The following is a 17,473-nucleotide window of genomic DNA, read 5'->3' as shown; positions in this document are numbered from 1 at the left end:
AAGGATTTTTCAATTTCTAAACTATTAAAATGTAAAACACATGTGTCCTTTGAACTAGCAATTTCACATCTTGGAATTTACCTTAGAAAAATACTATACAAATAAACATATGTGTGAATGTTTTTGGCACCGTTTGTTATATTAATGAAAAATTGGAGGCATTCTAAATATCTATTAATAAGGTGCAGGTTAAATAAATTGTGGTCTGTCCATCTGCAAAAATCTGTAGTCATTCAAAAAATATGTTGAATATGTGTTCATTGACAAAGAAATATATCTGTTACATAGTGCGGTGTAAAAAGCAAGTTTTTTTGTAAAATATATCATCACAACCTGTATATATGGCATGATGAGGCAGTCAGAGACTTTCATTTTATTTTTATACATTTTTACATTGATGTTTCCACTTGATAATTTTTAAAAACTTAACGTTTTAAAACTATGAAATGCAGAGAGAGGACTTTGTGTGCTTAGAGTAAGATCTGTAACATTAAATATGTGGTTTCTTATCCTAAGTATTTTTAAAAAATATAATACATACACATGCTTCAAAAAAAATAAAACAATATAGGTGAGCTTTATGTAGCAGTTGGGTACTTTGGGCTAAAAGTAACAAAAGACTTGAATCAACTGACTAAAAAATATAATGCAGTTCTTATGTGACATTACAGTATGTCAAAGGGAGAGCAGCAGGCTTGGAGCCTGGTTAATTTAGCAGCTCGCAGTTGTCGTGCGGAACTCGAGTTCTTTCCAATTCTCTGCATATCTCAGACGGCTTCAGTGGCCATTCACATATGGCAACATCTTCACGAAGAGGACAGAGGATATAGTTCTTTCTAAGGAGTGAGAGGTGCTTTTCTGGGGGGGAAAAAAGTGCCTCTTTCATCTTGGGAGCCTTCCTTTCGCATTCTATTTACCAGAATATACCAGGCAAAGGAAATGTGAGTTTTACGTAGACCTAAAGTTAGGGTTCCCTTAGGAAAAAAGAAGGAGTGAATGGGTGCAGGATAGTCAACCGGGAGTGTCAATTAGATGGTATTATGATAAGGAATAACCGTTTCCCTGTTTATGACTTTTCCATTTCTAGTCTCTCTCATAGGAACAACTTTTAACTCCTTTACTCCTTGGATAGTTACCCCTGTATCTCTAAACAATATACTTATATTATTATATCTTGATTTATGAATTTTAAGGTCCACCTATGAAATTTAACAATTTATTTGCATTCTCCATTTCTAATGCCCCTCTTCTTCCAAACATAATTGTCATTATTTTTGTTTCCTCTAAATATTTCCTTTGTAACTCTAACAAAAAATATATTTCCTTTTTTTTATTTCTTATTCAACAACCAAAAAGCAATCTTGTATGACTCCACACTTTCTCAGCTGAGATATTAGCCACTCCCACCATTTCCTTTGGCTCCGTTCCCTGACTACAAATCTCCCTATTTCTATCATCTATAATTTGATTTTTACATTGACATGTTCTAAACATTCTATTAGCATAGTTATGTTTTCTGTGCTTTGGCTATAGATTATTTCTAAAGGTGGAAAATTAATAATAATGTTTATATTAGTACAATTATATAAACATTGTTCACTGATGTTCCCTCTTGTATAAGCTTTTTTTTGATACTTTTGCTTTTTTTGTTCTTGAACCATTTGCCTTTATTATATTATCAATTATTAGCAGATTCTTCATTTATCATTTATTCTCTGTAGTTCCATGGCTGCCCCCTCAGTGTGATCCCTTCAGGATCTCCTTCCTCCTTCCATCAATCTGGTTGCTCTGTGGGCAGCTGAGCTTCTGGGACTTTCTTTAGCGGTTCTCCTTGCTTCAATCCTCTTTTTACTAGAATTCATGTCTTTCTCTTTTTTTTGGTACAAATTCATTCATTTTGCTGAAGAATATCCTCAAAAACTCCTGAGAAAATTTACTTGGGAGGTTGAATTTCTGCAAAGAGTTTTATGGTGACACCATGCTTGTTTGATAATTTGGTTGGGTGGCATATCCCATTCCCAACTTTAAAGGCATTGTTTTATTGTCATCTAGAGTTCAGAGTGGCCATTAAAAAGATAGGTGTTGTAATTTTGAATAAGAAACACATATGCACATACATGTATTTTCTCTGAAAGCTTTTAGAGACTTCTCTTTATCTGCAGTGTTTTGAAATTTCACACGGTTAGTCCTAGGAATGTATTTTTTATTCATTTTCTGTAGATGCTGAACCGTTTCAATCTGAATGTCCATGTTCTTCTGCTACAATAAATTTTCTGCTGTTTAATTTTTTTTTTGATAATATGTCTTCTCATCTGATTTTATTGTTCTTTCTTTCTGAAACTCATTATTTAGGCAGTATACTTGCTGGATTGATTGTCTTTTCAAAAAATCTTTCCACAAAGTTTCTTTCTTATAGTCTTTTGATCTGTATTTTCTCAAAGATTTTATTTACTTTCTCTTACAAACATTGTATAGTTTTTTTTGTTTGCTTTTTTTTAGCAACAATTTTTAAATTTCAGGAGCTTTTTATTTTCTTCTGTCCATTTTTTATATCATTGTATTTTTTTCATGGATATAATATCTTCTTCAATCTATCTAGGATGTAATTTAGAGATTTTGTTTGTTTTCTTTTGTTTAGTGAAATCTCATTTTTCTCTGAGGCTAATTTTTGTCTTTACTTCTTTCATTCTCACACTGCAGGCTTTCCACAAATACTTTTGTTTTTCAGTTGAAACATAAAAGTTCACTATGAGTTCTAGTATAGAGAAAAGTATTCTTGACCATCAGTGTTTTCCCCCTATGGAGAACAGGTAGGGGTTCGGCTCTGCCAAAATGGCAGAATATAAAGGGTTTTGGTGTGGATTGACAGCTCCCACACCATCTACCCTAATTTCTTTTAAATAGCTACTTCAGTTTCTTTGGTTGTAGTTGCGGTAGTGGTGGTGGTTGTAAGTAGATATCTTGATGCCAGACATTTTGCTACTTGAGATAAATTAGGTTTTGCTCAGAATTTGATTTTTCTGTTGTCAGTCCCACAACTTTTCTCTACCTTTAATAGTACCTGCCATTTCTGAGTCTGAATCCCCTTCAGGGTTCTTCAGAGAAGATAAGCTACAAGATGGGCCATAAGTTTTTCCACATGAACTTATAGCTGTGTTGTCCGATGACCAGCTTCATCAGCTACCATTCCTTCATCCCATGTTTGTCTTCCAGAAATCTATTAAAATCTCTTCTCTGTTGATTTCTACCCCCCACTATTTTCTTATTGTTGTAGAATTTTATCTTCTTTATTCTCTACTACTATTTTAGTGGGGTTTCATGGGGGGGTGGGTAGGAGAGAGAGAAACATGAATTCCATCACCATCTGGAACCGAACGTCCCAGAGAAACTTCTGAAGACAAATTTTCATCTCCATTTTGACATTATGTTTACAGAAAACCCATTATCATACAATATTTGTTAAATTTTGCCACAACTTCATGAGTTGGACAAAATCATCTCTAATTTACAATTAACAAAAATCAGATGCTGTAAGACTGACTTCCTCAAGGTCAAAACCCTAGTTAGAAACACAAAGCTAAGCATTGTAATTCTACCACCAACAAAACAACTTCAATGAGAGGTCATAGCTTTAGAGATGTGCTTTCAGTCATTGACATATGTATTTCAGAAGGTATGATGGCATCAAATAAAGACGGTTTGACCAGAAGAGTCAGGAGGCCTAAATCTAGTCTTATTTCTTCTAACTAGTCAACTGTACCTCCATAGACCTCAATTTCCTCATCTGTAAAACGATAGGGTCAGATGTGATGACATTTCCAAAGTTCTTTCCAGCTTTAATGGTTGATATTTCTATAACCTTAGACAATACGTATGTCCCTAAGTGATATTGTTTGGAACTTAATAAACATTACCTTAGAAGTGTTTTTTGAGCATGTTGCTGTGGATTTAAGTATACAATGCCTTGCCTTTAGTGGGACGGGCTTCATTAAGAGTTTTCCCAGGGCAGCAAATTAAGTCTAATAATATTTAATAGTGAGGACTCTTGCCTAATTGGAACAGTCATGCTCACTTAACTGAGATGCCTCTAGGTGATTGTGTGCTATATCTACAAATTTGAGGTGACAAGAGACTGTTGATGCTTTGGGCTTCTTCAAGTAATTCTGTTAGTGCCAAGTCATCAGAGCAGCACAGAGAAAGAAGACTCTTCTCCAGAAACATCATCTCTCCTAAGTGAGAAGAATCAGTTCTCTCAGGAAGATTACTCTTTAGTTCCCTAGTAAAGATCAATTAGTAAATGGCACTCTTGCTTCTACAAAGAAGGCTACTCACCAATAGGCTGGTCTAGTATGTTGAGTGCTTGACATAAGCGAGTATGATAGCAGACACAGTTGTATGGAGTCTGCCAGAGAGAATCTTATTATCTACATTAAAAGACAAACCTGTATGGACAAAAGAGACAGGAGTTGAGTGTGAGGCTTAAGAAAAGGAAAGATTTCAATACGTACACACACGTACACGCATGCTTCTTTGCTAAATTGAAAAGGAAAGCACAGGGTCGTGGTTTCTTCTTTACAATCTCTATAACCTCAAAAGAAGATGCTGAATTTAACACCTGACTCTTTTTAGCCATCAGTCTTCTCTCTCTTTAGAATAAATGAGGTCTCTGTTTCTGTGGTGTCTTAAATTGTTGCATTATTGAGGTTTGTTGCCGTTGTATTATAAAAATCTTGACTTTTTTCAATATAGTTCATACTATCTCCTCCACTTGGCAATATTTTCATTATAAGTAGCATTTAGGGACATTTTATAGAGAACTTTATTATTTTAAGATCTAAAAGAAAGCATGTTTAAATTTACTCTCTCTCTTTTTTAGACACATAGACCTTTGATTTGTGAGTTGATTACTTTCTGGAGAGACTGTGGCTTTATCTAATATATGTTTATATCTTATAATAGTGAACAGGTCCTAGAATAATCATAATATTTCCTGAGTTGTTGAACACTCCACACATACAATTTGTTCTTAAGACAAATAATCCCCAAACCACATGTCCCATATAATCGTTGTAGCTGCCAACAGACTCACACTACTTAATTTATTTTTCCAGAGGGGTGGAGCCTTTAGATCATTTATTTAACAACGTTAAAGGTGTAAGTTTAATTATTGCTTTCCAGCAGCTTACATTACATTTGGGCTCAGTAACATCGTTGAGATTTCTTCCACCCAAAGCAGGAATGTTCCATGCCCTTGATTTAACCCCTTTTACCACTGCTCACCTACACTATTATTAGGAAAAGTATTTTACAACTCATTGCTAATGTGGAGAGTTACTTATCTCACTTAGGCACTCGCTGGAGCAAGAGAAGTGGAAGTTGAAAGAGCTACTAATATGCTGAAGTCAGGTGGATTTCAGCACCTGAAAGAGACCTGAGTGACTCTTTATCAGAAACAAGCATTCACTTAGGACTCCTCTTTCCTTTCCCTTTGGTACCTCCTCACCTCTATGTCTGACCTGTACTGAGGAGTGAATTGACAGTTTTCACTCCAATGGCACTCAGTAATTTTGGATATAATAAAATATGCACTAGCTTGTAAAAAAACAACAACAACAACAACAAAAAACTATGGTTTTGATTTTTAAATTTTAATTAATTTGTCCTTGTTACAAAATCTTTAGTTTATGAGACAATGAAGGTATGTTTCATACGAGTTTAAAATACTTTAAAAGACATCAGAAGATTGTCTCAATTTGGAAAGCAGAGTAATTATGCCATTTTCCCATTCAAGACTGTATTCCCAGTAGGGACTCAGTAAATGACAATTATTAATTAGATAACTGCCATAAATGTATTTTATAAAATAATTCATATAATACTTTATCAGTATTCTGATCTATCTGAAGACTGTTAAGTATGACAACAACTTTAAGTATTAAATAAATTGCTTCAGGCCAGAGTTCAGTCTTTCTCTCATGCCTATATGTTTTACATTATTTATTCTTCTAAATAAGGTCATCCTATTATCTACTGAATTCCTAAGAATTTCCACTTTGAAATTCAGATTTATTGGATCAATTTATCAGGTCAAAGTTGTGTCACCACTTCACAGGCACGAGAATTTCCTCAGCTATAGGCTTAGATTACATGTTGTATGCATTCCACAGAAGAGTTTTAAATTTAATTTTGGTCTTTAAAAGAACCTGGATAGGAGCAAGAAGGATTGTGGATGGAATAATGGGGAAATCAAAGTGAAACAAGACTCAGAAGGCTGGTTAAGTTTAAAGAAGGGCCTCAGTTACTAATTTGTCTGTGACCTTGGTTTCCTTAGAAACAGTATCTTTAGACCTCAGTTTCACGAGCTTTACAATGAAGGCACTGAAATCAGTCTCTCTGGCCTTATATTATGGTGTCAATGATTTTTGCTCTTCAGTTCTTCTAAGATCACCTTATAAAACTATGGTGATATGAACCTAACAGTTGGTAATGCAACAGAGGTCATGTTTGGATTGATGAAATATCTAAATATATTTTGTAAATATATTTAAGTCTAGCAAAGTAAAGCAATGTTATGAAAGCATTTTTACCTTTAAAAATCTAGCAAAAAATATAAAAATCAAATCACATTTAGTTACACGTTCAAATAATTGCTTTATTTAGAAAAATACTTTAAGACATTAAGAAAATGCCAGTGAATCTCCATATTTATTTTCTGTTATGGACTAAATTATACCCTCAGAATTCATATGTTGAAGCCCTAACCCCCAATGTAACTGTCTTTGAAGGAGGTAATTAAGGTTAAATGAGGTCATAAGGGTGGGGACCTTATAAGAAAAGGAAGATCTCTCTCTCTCTCTCTCTCTCTCTCTCTCTCTCTCTTTCTCTCCCCCCCCCCCCCGTATGCACACAGAGGAAAGGGCATGTGAGGATACAAGAAGAAAATGGACGTCTATAAAGTAGCAAGGGAGGTCTCACCAGAAATGGAGCTGAGACAGACCTTGATGTTGGACTTTCCAGCCTCCAGAACTGTTTAGTCATGAAGTCTGTGATATTTTCTTACGGCAGCCCAAGCTGACCAAGACATTCTCCATATTTATTTAAAGTGCATAGAAATAAAAATAATATTATTCTGTAAAGGTCCATATGAGTCCTCAGAATAACTCTAAGGCCATTCTGCCTGGAATGTTTGGCTTAGTGGAAATAATGGCATTTCACCGGAAAAAAAAAACCTCCATTGGGTTGTAGGAGGGAAGGTCTGACTCTTGAAGAGTTCTAATTACCATAAGACTTTGTGGAATTAATATTCAGGTAATGTATACCACATGTGTTATTTTAAACTAAACAATGGCAAAGTCTATCTGTTAACAAACCCTCAACATGATCTCTTAAGGTTCATTTTGTCCAAGAAAGAAAGGGGTATAAGTGTTTCCTCCAGAGTGGAAAGTACTGTGGGTTCTCCTATAGGGCTGCAATGTTGTCACTACTGGGTTTCTTGAACTTGCCGAAGTTGGTCTGTCTTCTCTCACAGCAAGTAAGCATGGGACAGCAAAAAATATTACAGAAATCAGAGATGAATGTTACCTTCCTAATTACTAGAATCTAAAGAATGTAATTGAGTCATCCTCCACAAGCACAGAGAAGCTAAAGGTTAAGTGACATGCCCACAGTGCTTATTCACAGGAAATAAGTAGAGAGTGAAAATCTGACCAAGTCTCTCAAATTCCATTGTTCAAACTCTTATCCGGTTTACTACACATAACTCCTTTCTCTACATGTGGAGAATGCTACTGGGCCTGAAAACTGTGTGCCACAAATTCCATGGCATAGCAAAATGCTTTATACTGTCCTATCTATAATGGGGTGCATACTACTCAATGGAAAACAACCTGAAATATGAGATATTTTTAAAAGTAATAAGGCCTTTCCAAGCAACTGCAAGTTATGGTGTAATTGTTTCCCTTCCTTTGTCAATCATCTAGGTTGTGGACAAGTCAAATGGTCCTCATGTATGTCCAAGAGAAGTGAAGAAACATATTTACTTACCTTGGCTGGTTCTCATTTTGTTATCTTTTATGGAAGTGCAATCTTGAAAGGAAAATAATGATTTGGTTGTGTGATCTTTGTCAAAATCATTTGTAAACACTCTTCCATGATGGAAAAGAATCACCCTTGAAATAAACTAAAACACAGTTATTTTTCTTAACTGAAAGTATTTGCTTCAAAAAGAATTTCAATTCCCTTTCAACAACAAAGATGCTATATGGTTTTATTTGTAGCACAGTGTCATTTGGGGAGAAGACAAGTAACAAAAAGCAATCTCTGAATGTCTAAGATCATTAAGATCGTTCCAAGCTTGCTTGTCTGAAATTATGTAATACAGATTTTAATGTCACTTAAACTTGTTTTCCACTTTAAACTCTTTGTCTTATAAACAAAATCCACTACAGGTAATTACTTTTAATTGTAGCTTTTCAGGTAGTTTCTAGTATTGAGTTTTTCACTTCCCCAACAAACTGGTAATAAATTATTATTTTGAACAATTCACAACTTGAAACTTTAAATTTTTGTCACAGTATTTAACAAGAAGAATTCCATTTACAGTTGACAAGTAATATCATACTCTCCAATAGATCAGTGCGTACATTGTGGTCAGCCAAGGGAGTGCTTAGGTAAATTGTCTCACCTAACACCACAACTCTATAGCTTACAGTAAAAGATAAAAATGGCAATCGTACAGTAAAAGCTCAGCAAGGATTCAGCTCATTCTGGGAATGATTTTAGATGGCACTAATAGCAAGAATATTTAATTCATTTCAAGTTCTGTTTCTCTTTCTTGGAGTGAGATCTTGAAAGAAAAAAATAAACAGGAAAAAGTAAGAGAAAAAAATATCTAGTATGGCATTTTAGGGATCCTGAACAAATACTTTGTTTACTCCTCTGATCAATAGAGATTACCACTTTGGAAAGGTGAAACTATATCCTAATTTTTTAAAATTAAAACTGCTGGGGAACAGATATTATAAGTTACCACACTAATAGGTAAAAATTCTTCCTACTTGAAATAGTTCCCCTTTGTGTTTCCTGAATTCCTCCTGTTGCACTTTCTTGTGTATTTCTCTCATTTAGTCCTCAGTGAAATGAGGTCCCTTGTTAGAGGAGATGAAGAGTGTCTAGTCACCATCTTTTAAATAAAAATTTTCATAGTCTTGATATTAGGTATTGTATCTAATTAAACATTTTCGTCTCCATAATTAATAATCGCATCTTTCCTCATCTCCCATTTCAAAATCCCTAATTCACTTTGAGAAGTGGAAGGAGCAATAGAAAGTGATTAAGAGTTAAGTCTCTAGTCACAAGTCTGCCACAAAATAACTGTGTGCCTTTGGATAAAATACTTCAAACTTTCTGAGTTTTATCAACAGTAAAATGTGGAGTTTGGACAGAATTATCTCTATCTATTTGTGTCACTCTAAAACTAAAGTTCTGATGTTTCCCTGAAATCTATCTAGTTTTCTAGATTAATTAGGGAATCTAGGACAGGGCATAGCATACTAGTGCTAAGTATAAAAGTTTGGTCATCATTGTGACTTGCTTTATTACTATTTCTGTATCTTAGTCTCACAATAATATTTTTAAATTACCAGACTTCGATGGTAAAATAATCATTTTATTATCCATGTTAACCTCAAGGCTTTTTGTCCTGTTAATCTTGCTCATGTTTATTAACTTTGAATATTTTTAGCTTTGTTTTTAAGTACCGTGTTTCCCTGAAAATTAAGACCTAGCTGGACAATTAGCTCTAATGCATCTTTTGGAGCAAAAATTAATATAAGACCCGGTATATTATATTATATTATATTATATTATATTATATTATATTATATTATATTATATTATATAAGACCCAGTCTTATTTTGAGACCGGGTCTTATATTAATTTTTGTTTCAAAAGATACATTAGAGCTAATGGTCCGGCTAGGTCTTACTTTCGGAGAAACATGGTATATCAGCTGAGGCTATAACTAATTAGCATTCATTTTGTTTGCTACTGATCATTCCTCCAACATATCATTTTACTATTGTGATCTGAGAAACTATGGACTGACCAACCTGTTCACCCAGCTGGCAATACATCATTTACTCCCTTAATTATTATTCTCACAAATCACTAAGGAAAATATTTAGCAGTATCAGGGCTGGTGTTGGTCCCAGAAAAGTACCACCAATGTTGACACGGATTGTCTGGTAAGTTCTCTGCATAATGACCGTGAGTTGTGTGATCCATCCAGAATCTATGTTCCCCCCTGGCTTATTTTCCATTTGCCTGTTTATTTGGATTATACTTACTGCATCTACATTCTGTGGATCTACTTTCCTTGAGAGATAGAAAAGCATCCCAAGCTGAGAGGATGACACCTAGCAACCTACTTAGATGATATATGAGATAAACTTCCTTTGGGAAGTTTATCATGGAAGGAAAAAGAAAAAAAGCAACAAAAAAATCATAGCCAACTGAACTATATCAATCAATATATTAAATGTAAATGGGTTTAAATCTCTAATTAAAATCAGGGATTATCAGAATGGATAATAATACAAGACCCAAATATATGCTGCCAATATGAAACACACTTTAAATACAGAGTCACAAATAGTTTAAAAGTAAAAAGATAGAAGAAATATAAAAATATTAATCATAAGAACGTTAATGTGATTGCATTTATATCAAAGTAGGCTTCAAACAAGAAGTATTATCCAAGACAAAGAGGAATACTTTATAATGATAAATGATTGAATTTATTTTCAAAACATTACAATTTTGAATGTAATACACCTAATAACGCAACTTCAAAGTACATGAAACAAAAATTGACAAAATTAATGGTGAAATAGATAAACTCACAATCATCACTGAAGACTTTAACAGGCAACGCTCAACAATCCATGAGAGTTCATTTTTAAAAATCAATAGCAATATATAAGGTTTGAACAGCACTATCAACAAGTGACCTCATAGACTTTTATAGACTACTACATCTAACAGATGTACAATGCACATTCTCTTCAAGAAGACATGCAAAATTTAATACAATTTGTAAACCTCTATAAAAAACTAATAGAACCACTCTATTAAAAACTCAATAAATGTTGAAGGCTTGAAATCATAGATTATTTTATCTGTCCCCAACAGGATTATATTAGAAATCAAAATAAAAAGACATCAATAAACTCCTTCAAATATTTGGATAGTAAGCAACACACATTCAAATGGCCCATTGGTCAAAGGAGAAATCATAGGGAAAGTTAGCAAATATTTTGAATGGAACAATAAAAAAATACAACGTATTGAAATTTGTAAGATGCAGCTAAAACTGTGTTTACAAGGAAATTCATAGCTTCAAATGCTATGTTATTAGAAAAACAAGAAATGTGTGAAAATAATTATTTACCCGTCCACTTTAAAATTCTAGAAAAAGAAAAGCAAATTAAGCCCAAGTAAATGGGAGAAAGGAACTAATAAAGATGAGAGCCGAAATCAAGGAAATAAAACTCAAATAATAAGAAACTTAACATATTTGGAGGAATCAAAAGATGGTTCTTCCAAAAATTTAATACAATTTGTAAACCTCTATAAAAAAAACTAATCAAAAACAAAAGAGAGAAAACAGAAAATACCAAAAGCAGGAATGAAAGGAACTAGCACTGTAAGTCCTATAGACATTAAAAGGATAATAAGGAAAATATTATGGACAGATCTAGGCCAACAATTTCGAAAACATAGATGAAATGGGAAAATTCCCTGAGAAACATTATTTCTAAAACGAACACAAAAAGAAATATATAACCTGAATAAGAGTATATGTGTTAAATAAATTGAATTTGTGATTAAAAATATTGCCACAAATTTTTTTCTGGCTCAGATACCTTCGAGGGTGCATTCTATCAAACACGAAAAAAAGTCTCACACACAATTTTTTGGAAAATAAGGGGTGGGTGTGGGATACATCACAACTGGTTTTATGAGGCAGGATAACCTTTATGAGGCAGAAAAGGCCACTACAAGAAAAGAAAATTTACAAACCAATATCCTTCATGAACACACCCACCCACATAAAACCTTAACAAATTCAACAATATATAAAAAGGGTAATGCAGCATGAACAAATAGGGCTTATCCTAAGAATGCAATACTGGTTTAATATTCAAATATTTATCAATTTAAATCATTGTATTAACAGAATAAATGAGAAAATCACATAATCATTTCAGTAGGTATAGAAAAAGTATTTGACAAAATCCAACTAACTCACAGCTAACTAGAAATAGAAGAAAACTTCCTCAATATGATAAAGAAAATTTATGAAAAACCTGGTTGAACAACATCATACTTAATGGGGAAATACTGAATACTTTCCACCAAGGTAAGTATCAAGTTAAGGATGTTTACTTTCACCAATTGTCGTCAATATTGTATTGTTTATAACCAACACAATTAAGCATAGAAATTAGGAAAGAAGAATTAAAATTGTCTTTATTTCAGACAACATGATTTTGTATGAAAAAAGAAATCTAAGGAAATTTAGAAAAAAATATCTACCTAATGCAATAAATGGTTATGTAATTGTTATCAAAGTCTCAAATTTTAAGATCAATATACAAAAATCAATTTTATTTCTATATACTACCAATAAATAATTGAAAATGAACATTTCAAAATAACAGCACAAAAACATGACATACTTAGGAATACATTTAACATAATATGTGCACAACCTATACCTTGAAAACTACAAAATATATCTGAGAAAATGAAATACCTAAATAAATGGAGACATAAGCCAGATTCATGGATTAGAAGCCTCAGTATTGTTAAGATCCCCCAAATTTACTATAGATTCAATGCAATTCCAATTACATACCCTGCAACAGTCTTACTTTTTATGTGTGTGTATGATACGTAGAAACGAAAATTGATATGGAAATGTAAAGGGCCTGGATTAACTAAAACAATCTTGCAAATAAAAGAACAAAACTGGAGAATTTTCACTACACCATTTCTTAATATAAAGCTATAATAATCAAAAGTGTTGTAAGGATAGATAACGGATTAACAGAACAAAATAGAGAGTGCAAAAATAGATCATACATCTATGGTCTAAAGATTTCTTTACAAAGGTGCCAAAGAAATTTAATACTAAACTAGTTTTTCCCAACAAAAGATGCTAGATAGACAGCATACCATACACTATTTTACACTATAACAAAAGTTAGAGAAGGATTACCTAATTAAAAGCTGAAAACTAAACCTATGAAGAAAACAACTGGAGAAATTTGTAAAATTGAGGTAGGCAAATATTTATAAACAGAATGCAAAAAGTACTGTCTTTAAAGGAAAGAGAAATTGATAAGCAACACTTACCAAAATTCAAGATACCATTAAAGAAATGAAAAGATAAACCACAGGCTGGGATAAAATATTCACAATGCCTACACCTGACAAACAACTTGTATAGAGAATTGTTTTTAAACTCCTCCAAATCAATAATAAAAATATAAATACCCAATAAAAATGGGCAAAAGTTTTTGACAGATACTTCATAAAAGAGAATATATAAATCACCAATAGACATATGAAAATATGGGAAATACAAATTAAAACCACAAAGCTATATCATTATGCATCCATTAGAATAGCTAAAAGTATTATAAAAATACCAAATGTCAGAAAAAAATTAAAAAGTAGGGCAAAGGAATCACTCATACATTGCCGATGGGATAACAAAGTAGTACAACTGCATTGAAAAGCTGTTTGGCAATTTTTCAATAAGTCAAATATGCACTTAACCTTTGACCCAGGAGTCTCCTCCTAAGTATTTACCCTCCCTCTCAAGGAAGACATCTGTCCACAAGAAGCCATATACAGGAATATTCATTGTAACTTTATTCATTATAGCAAAAAATTGGAATTGACCCAAATGTCTATTAACAGAAGTATAGATAAATTGTGGTATTTTCTCAGAATGAAAAACTACTCAGCAATAAATACATCCAATCACATAGATGAATCTAAACAATATTATATTGAGCAATACACAAAGTTCAGAAATAGGCAAAACTAATCTATGGGGATAAAATCAGAATAATACTTGTTCCTCTCAGAAGAGATTGACTGGAAAAAGACGTAAGGAAGGTTTTAAGACAATGTTTTATCTCTTATTTGTAATATTGATAACATGAGCATATACATTTGTCAAGCTTCATTCATCTGTACATTCAAGAGCTATACTTTTTACTGTATGGAATTATACCTCAATAAAATAAAGGGGGGGGGGAAGTCCCCAAACTGAAAAATCTGTATGATACTTGTCATATCATAGGCATGTATAATATGACATCTGTAGTTATATCTGTATGCACACATATAAAGTAACCGGTTCATTTGATCATATGGCAATCTACTCTTCTGAACTGGATTTGAATTGATTTTCTCAAGGCCTTATAAATTATACGATTTAGACAGGACAGAGATTAAATGCCTTATTGGCCAATGGCCTCAACTTATAGTTAGATTCATTAGACCAAATATAGAAATGCCTGTGGGAGATCCAGGTCCTTGAAAATTGAGGTAAGTGCCCTCCTACACCTGAGAACCTGGGTGCTGTAGGCGGATGGAAGGCAAGCAGTGGAGGAAGTAGTTCTTCCTACTGACCTAAAACAAAAATCTGAGTCATAGCCCATGACATTTTAGAGCGGCACGAGATCTCAGAGGTCATCTAGGTCAGCACTCTAATTTTACAGGTGGAGAACTTGACACCCAGGTAGGTTGCCCAAGATCACACAGCTAGTTAATGGTAATCAAAATGTCCATATTCCCAAGACCATGTGAAGTCATTATATCTCACACCTATAATTATTTTCAAAGTAAAAGTGAGTGGAGCATCAGGGCACACACACTCTTCAATCTAAATGTTGCCTTTTGAGTCTCGCTCAATCCTTTTAAGGCTTCCTTTGATATAGATTTGAACCAGATTTATACCAGAAAAGAAAGAGCGAGTAACTAACTGTGTTTGCCTGAGCCCATAAGGCTCTAAGGGTGGCTCATGACTGAGAAACAGTTTCATTGCAAGGTTTAGTTGCATTTAGTCACGCAAAGTTTAATTGCATTTTGGTTTCTTACAGCAACTTCTCTGTAAAGTTTTTGAGATCAGAAAGGGGAATTAAATGCATCAGGGAATTTAACCCATTTCGTTCGTTAATTTGCATTTAGTTTAAACATAGTAATTTTATGAGGCTTTTTTAAAAATGTAAGGATTTCTTATATGTTTAAGATGTGAGCAAAATTTTGCTCTCTAAAATTAATCTCATTGTTTTTACTCCTTGTAATTTTAGAAAACCTAGAGTTCTTGCTTGTATCCCAGATTTCCTGTGGAGACTGAGTTTGCAGTCTAATGCTCTGTTTATATTTTAATTCAAACTGATTTTTCTCATGGTGAAGTGAAGGCTTTGGTGGGTTTGTGTGTGGGAACAGTGGCTATCAAGGGCCTGAAATTACCCAAATCGTTTGCCCTTGGCTTCCCCAGACATTTTGGACTATTACAAAAAGGTTTTCACGGTTAGAATTGACGTTCCTGGGGTCGCTCTATTCATTCTCCTGAGTGTTTTTAAGAACCCGGTGATATAGTCTGTCAGCATCAGTTCGGGAGGTCTCAAGATGTCTTACAGTCCACCTGCACAGTAGGTGAGTTCCAGAGAACGGCAAAGTCTTCTGATTCTCTTTTCTCCAACTTTTGACCTGACTTTCCAGGCCGTCTGATTGAAAGGTATAGGCCAGGTAACACTCAACAAGACTCTTAAAAATACCAACTGAGAACTCTAGGGGGAAATAAAACTACAAATTCATATTTATGAAAAGCATCACTTAGGGAAAGTTTCCAAGATATATTAATTGGGCAACAGCTAGTCAGATTTTTCAGGAAATGAATCAAAGTTGAATACCTCCCACTGTAAATTATAATAAATAAACCTCTCTTTAGGATGCTAATATTAGCCTTTCTTTCTAATTTGTGGCTTTTAATAAAAATAAATGCATTCATATTTTCCTCTTTTTTTCCTCTCCATGCCAAGATTTCTTATGTACTACAAAATTTGGTTTCAAATGCCTGTTTTAATTGTATATGAACCACTGTAAGTGCCCTGGTACCAACACGTTAAGAGCCTTTAGTGACCTCGTATAACATTAACCTAGAGTTCTATATGTGGACTTGATGACATGGGGTACTCCTGAGAGCAGTCATTTGATTGATTCACAGCATTGCTGTGACAACGTAGAAACACATTAGGGCATTTTCAGAGGCAGCATGGAGACTATAAGCCAGGACAAGAGTACTGGCGTAAATCCTCAGTAAATATTTATTAAGATCAATGGCTACATACAATGTGCTGACGGCAGCCTTTTGCTCTGAGTTAAAATTAAGATGAATTATGTTATTGGTGAATTAGGACCTCCTCTTTGCTTTTAAAGCACAGGGCAGGTTTGGGGGCTTTTGTTTGTTTGTTTGTTTTCACATAACTTACATATCTTACTTGTTACCAGACATTGCCTCATAATGCTTACACGGTCATTTAACCTATGGCCGCTCTGTGGTGGTTTGGTGACGATGATGTTACCGACAGAAAGGTCTTGGATAAGGGCCAGGATCAGATGGTGGTGAGTCATTGGACCTTTAGGTATGTGTCAGTTTTCAGGCCATAACAGTCAGTTCATAATCACATTCAGCAGTGCTCAATGAGTAATGGCAAGCATTGTAAAAAGCAGTGCCTTTTAGGGAGGCTTCTTTGGAGGTTCGAGTGGAGGAGGAGGGCATCAAGGCCTATCCAGACTACAAGATATGTATAGAAGGCAAAACTCTTGCTGGCTAGGGATAAAAGACTAATTTCTTCTCCCTTATATAGGTTTTCAAAAATTTGTAGTTGCAAAGCCTTGTCTGGACCTGCATTATCTTAGATATTCTTAGGTGCCACTTTGAGCACTTGGGGTGTATTTTCTAGGATGCCTCCTTCCTCCAAATAGGTGTCCTTCAAAGGAAAGAATAAGATTGAGATTTTAATTTGTAGCCTGGCTTTAAAGAAAATTTAACCAGAAGGATCTTTTAGGATAGGCACATAAAATATTTTGAATAATGAAATAAAGGCAAATAAAATAATTGTGTTTCTATTTCTGCAACAAAAGAAAGAAAGGATATTTTCACATTTTCTATAGTCTTTCACAGGTAAGCCATAAAATCTTTAGTAACTGCTACCTGCCCAGCAGAAAATATGATCTGAAGTATTGAATCTGCTCTGCTGAAGTCAAATCAGCTGTGTCAAAAGGAAACATTTTTTCCCCCTTAAAAACTGGTCTGGGGTGGTGATTTTCAGATTCCTGTTTAGAATCACTAGTGATCCATTCTGACCCTTGTTCGTGGCTCACACA

The sequence above is a fragment of the Rhinolophus sinicus genome, linkage group LG01, assembly GCF_036562045.2.
Source record: "Rhinolophus sinicus isolate RSC01 linkage group LG01, ASM3656204v1, whole genome shotgun sequence".
NCBI lineage: Eukaryota > Metazoa > Chordata > Mammalia > Chiroptera > Rhinolophidae > Rhinolophus > Rhinolophus sinicus.
This window is presented reverse-complemented; position numbering follows the sequence as displayed.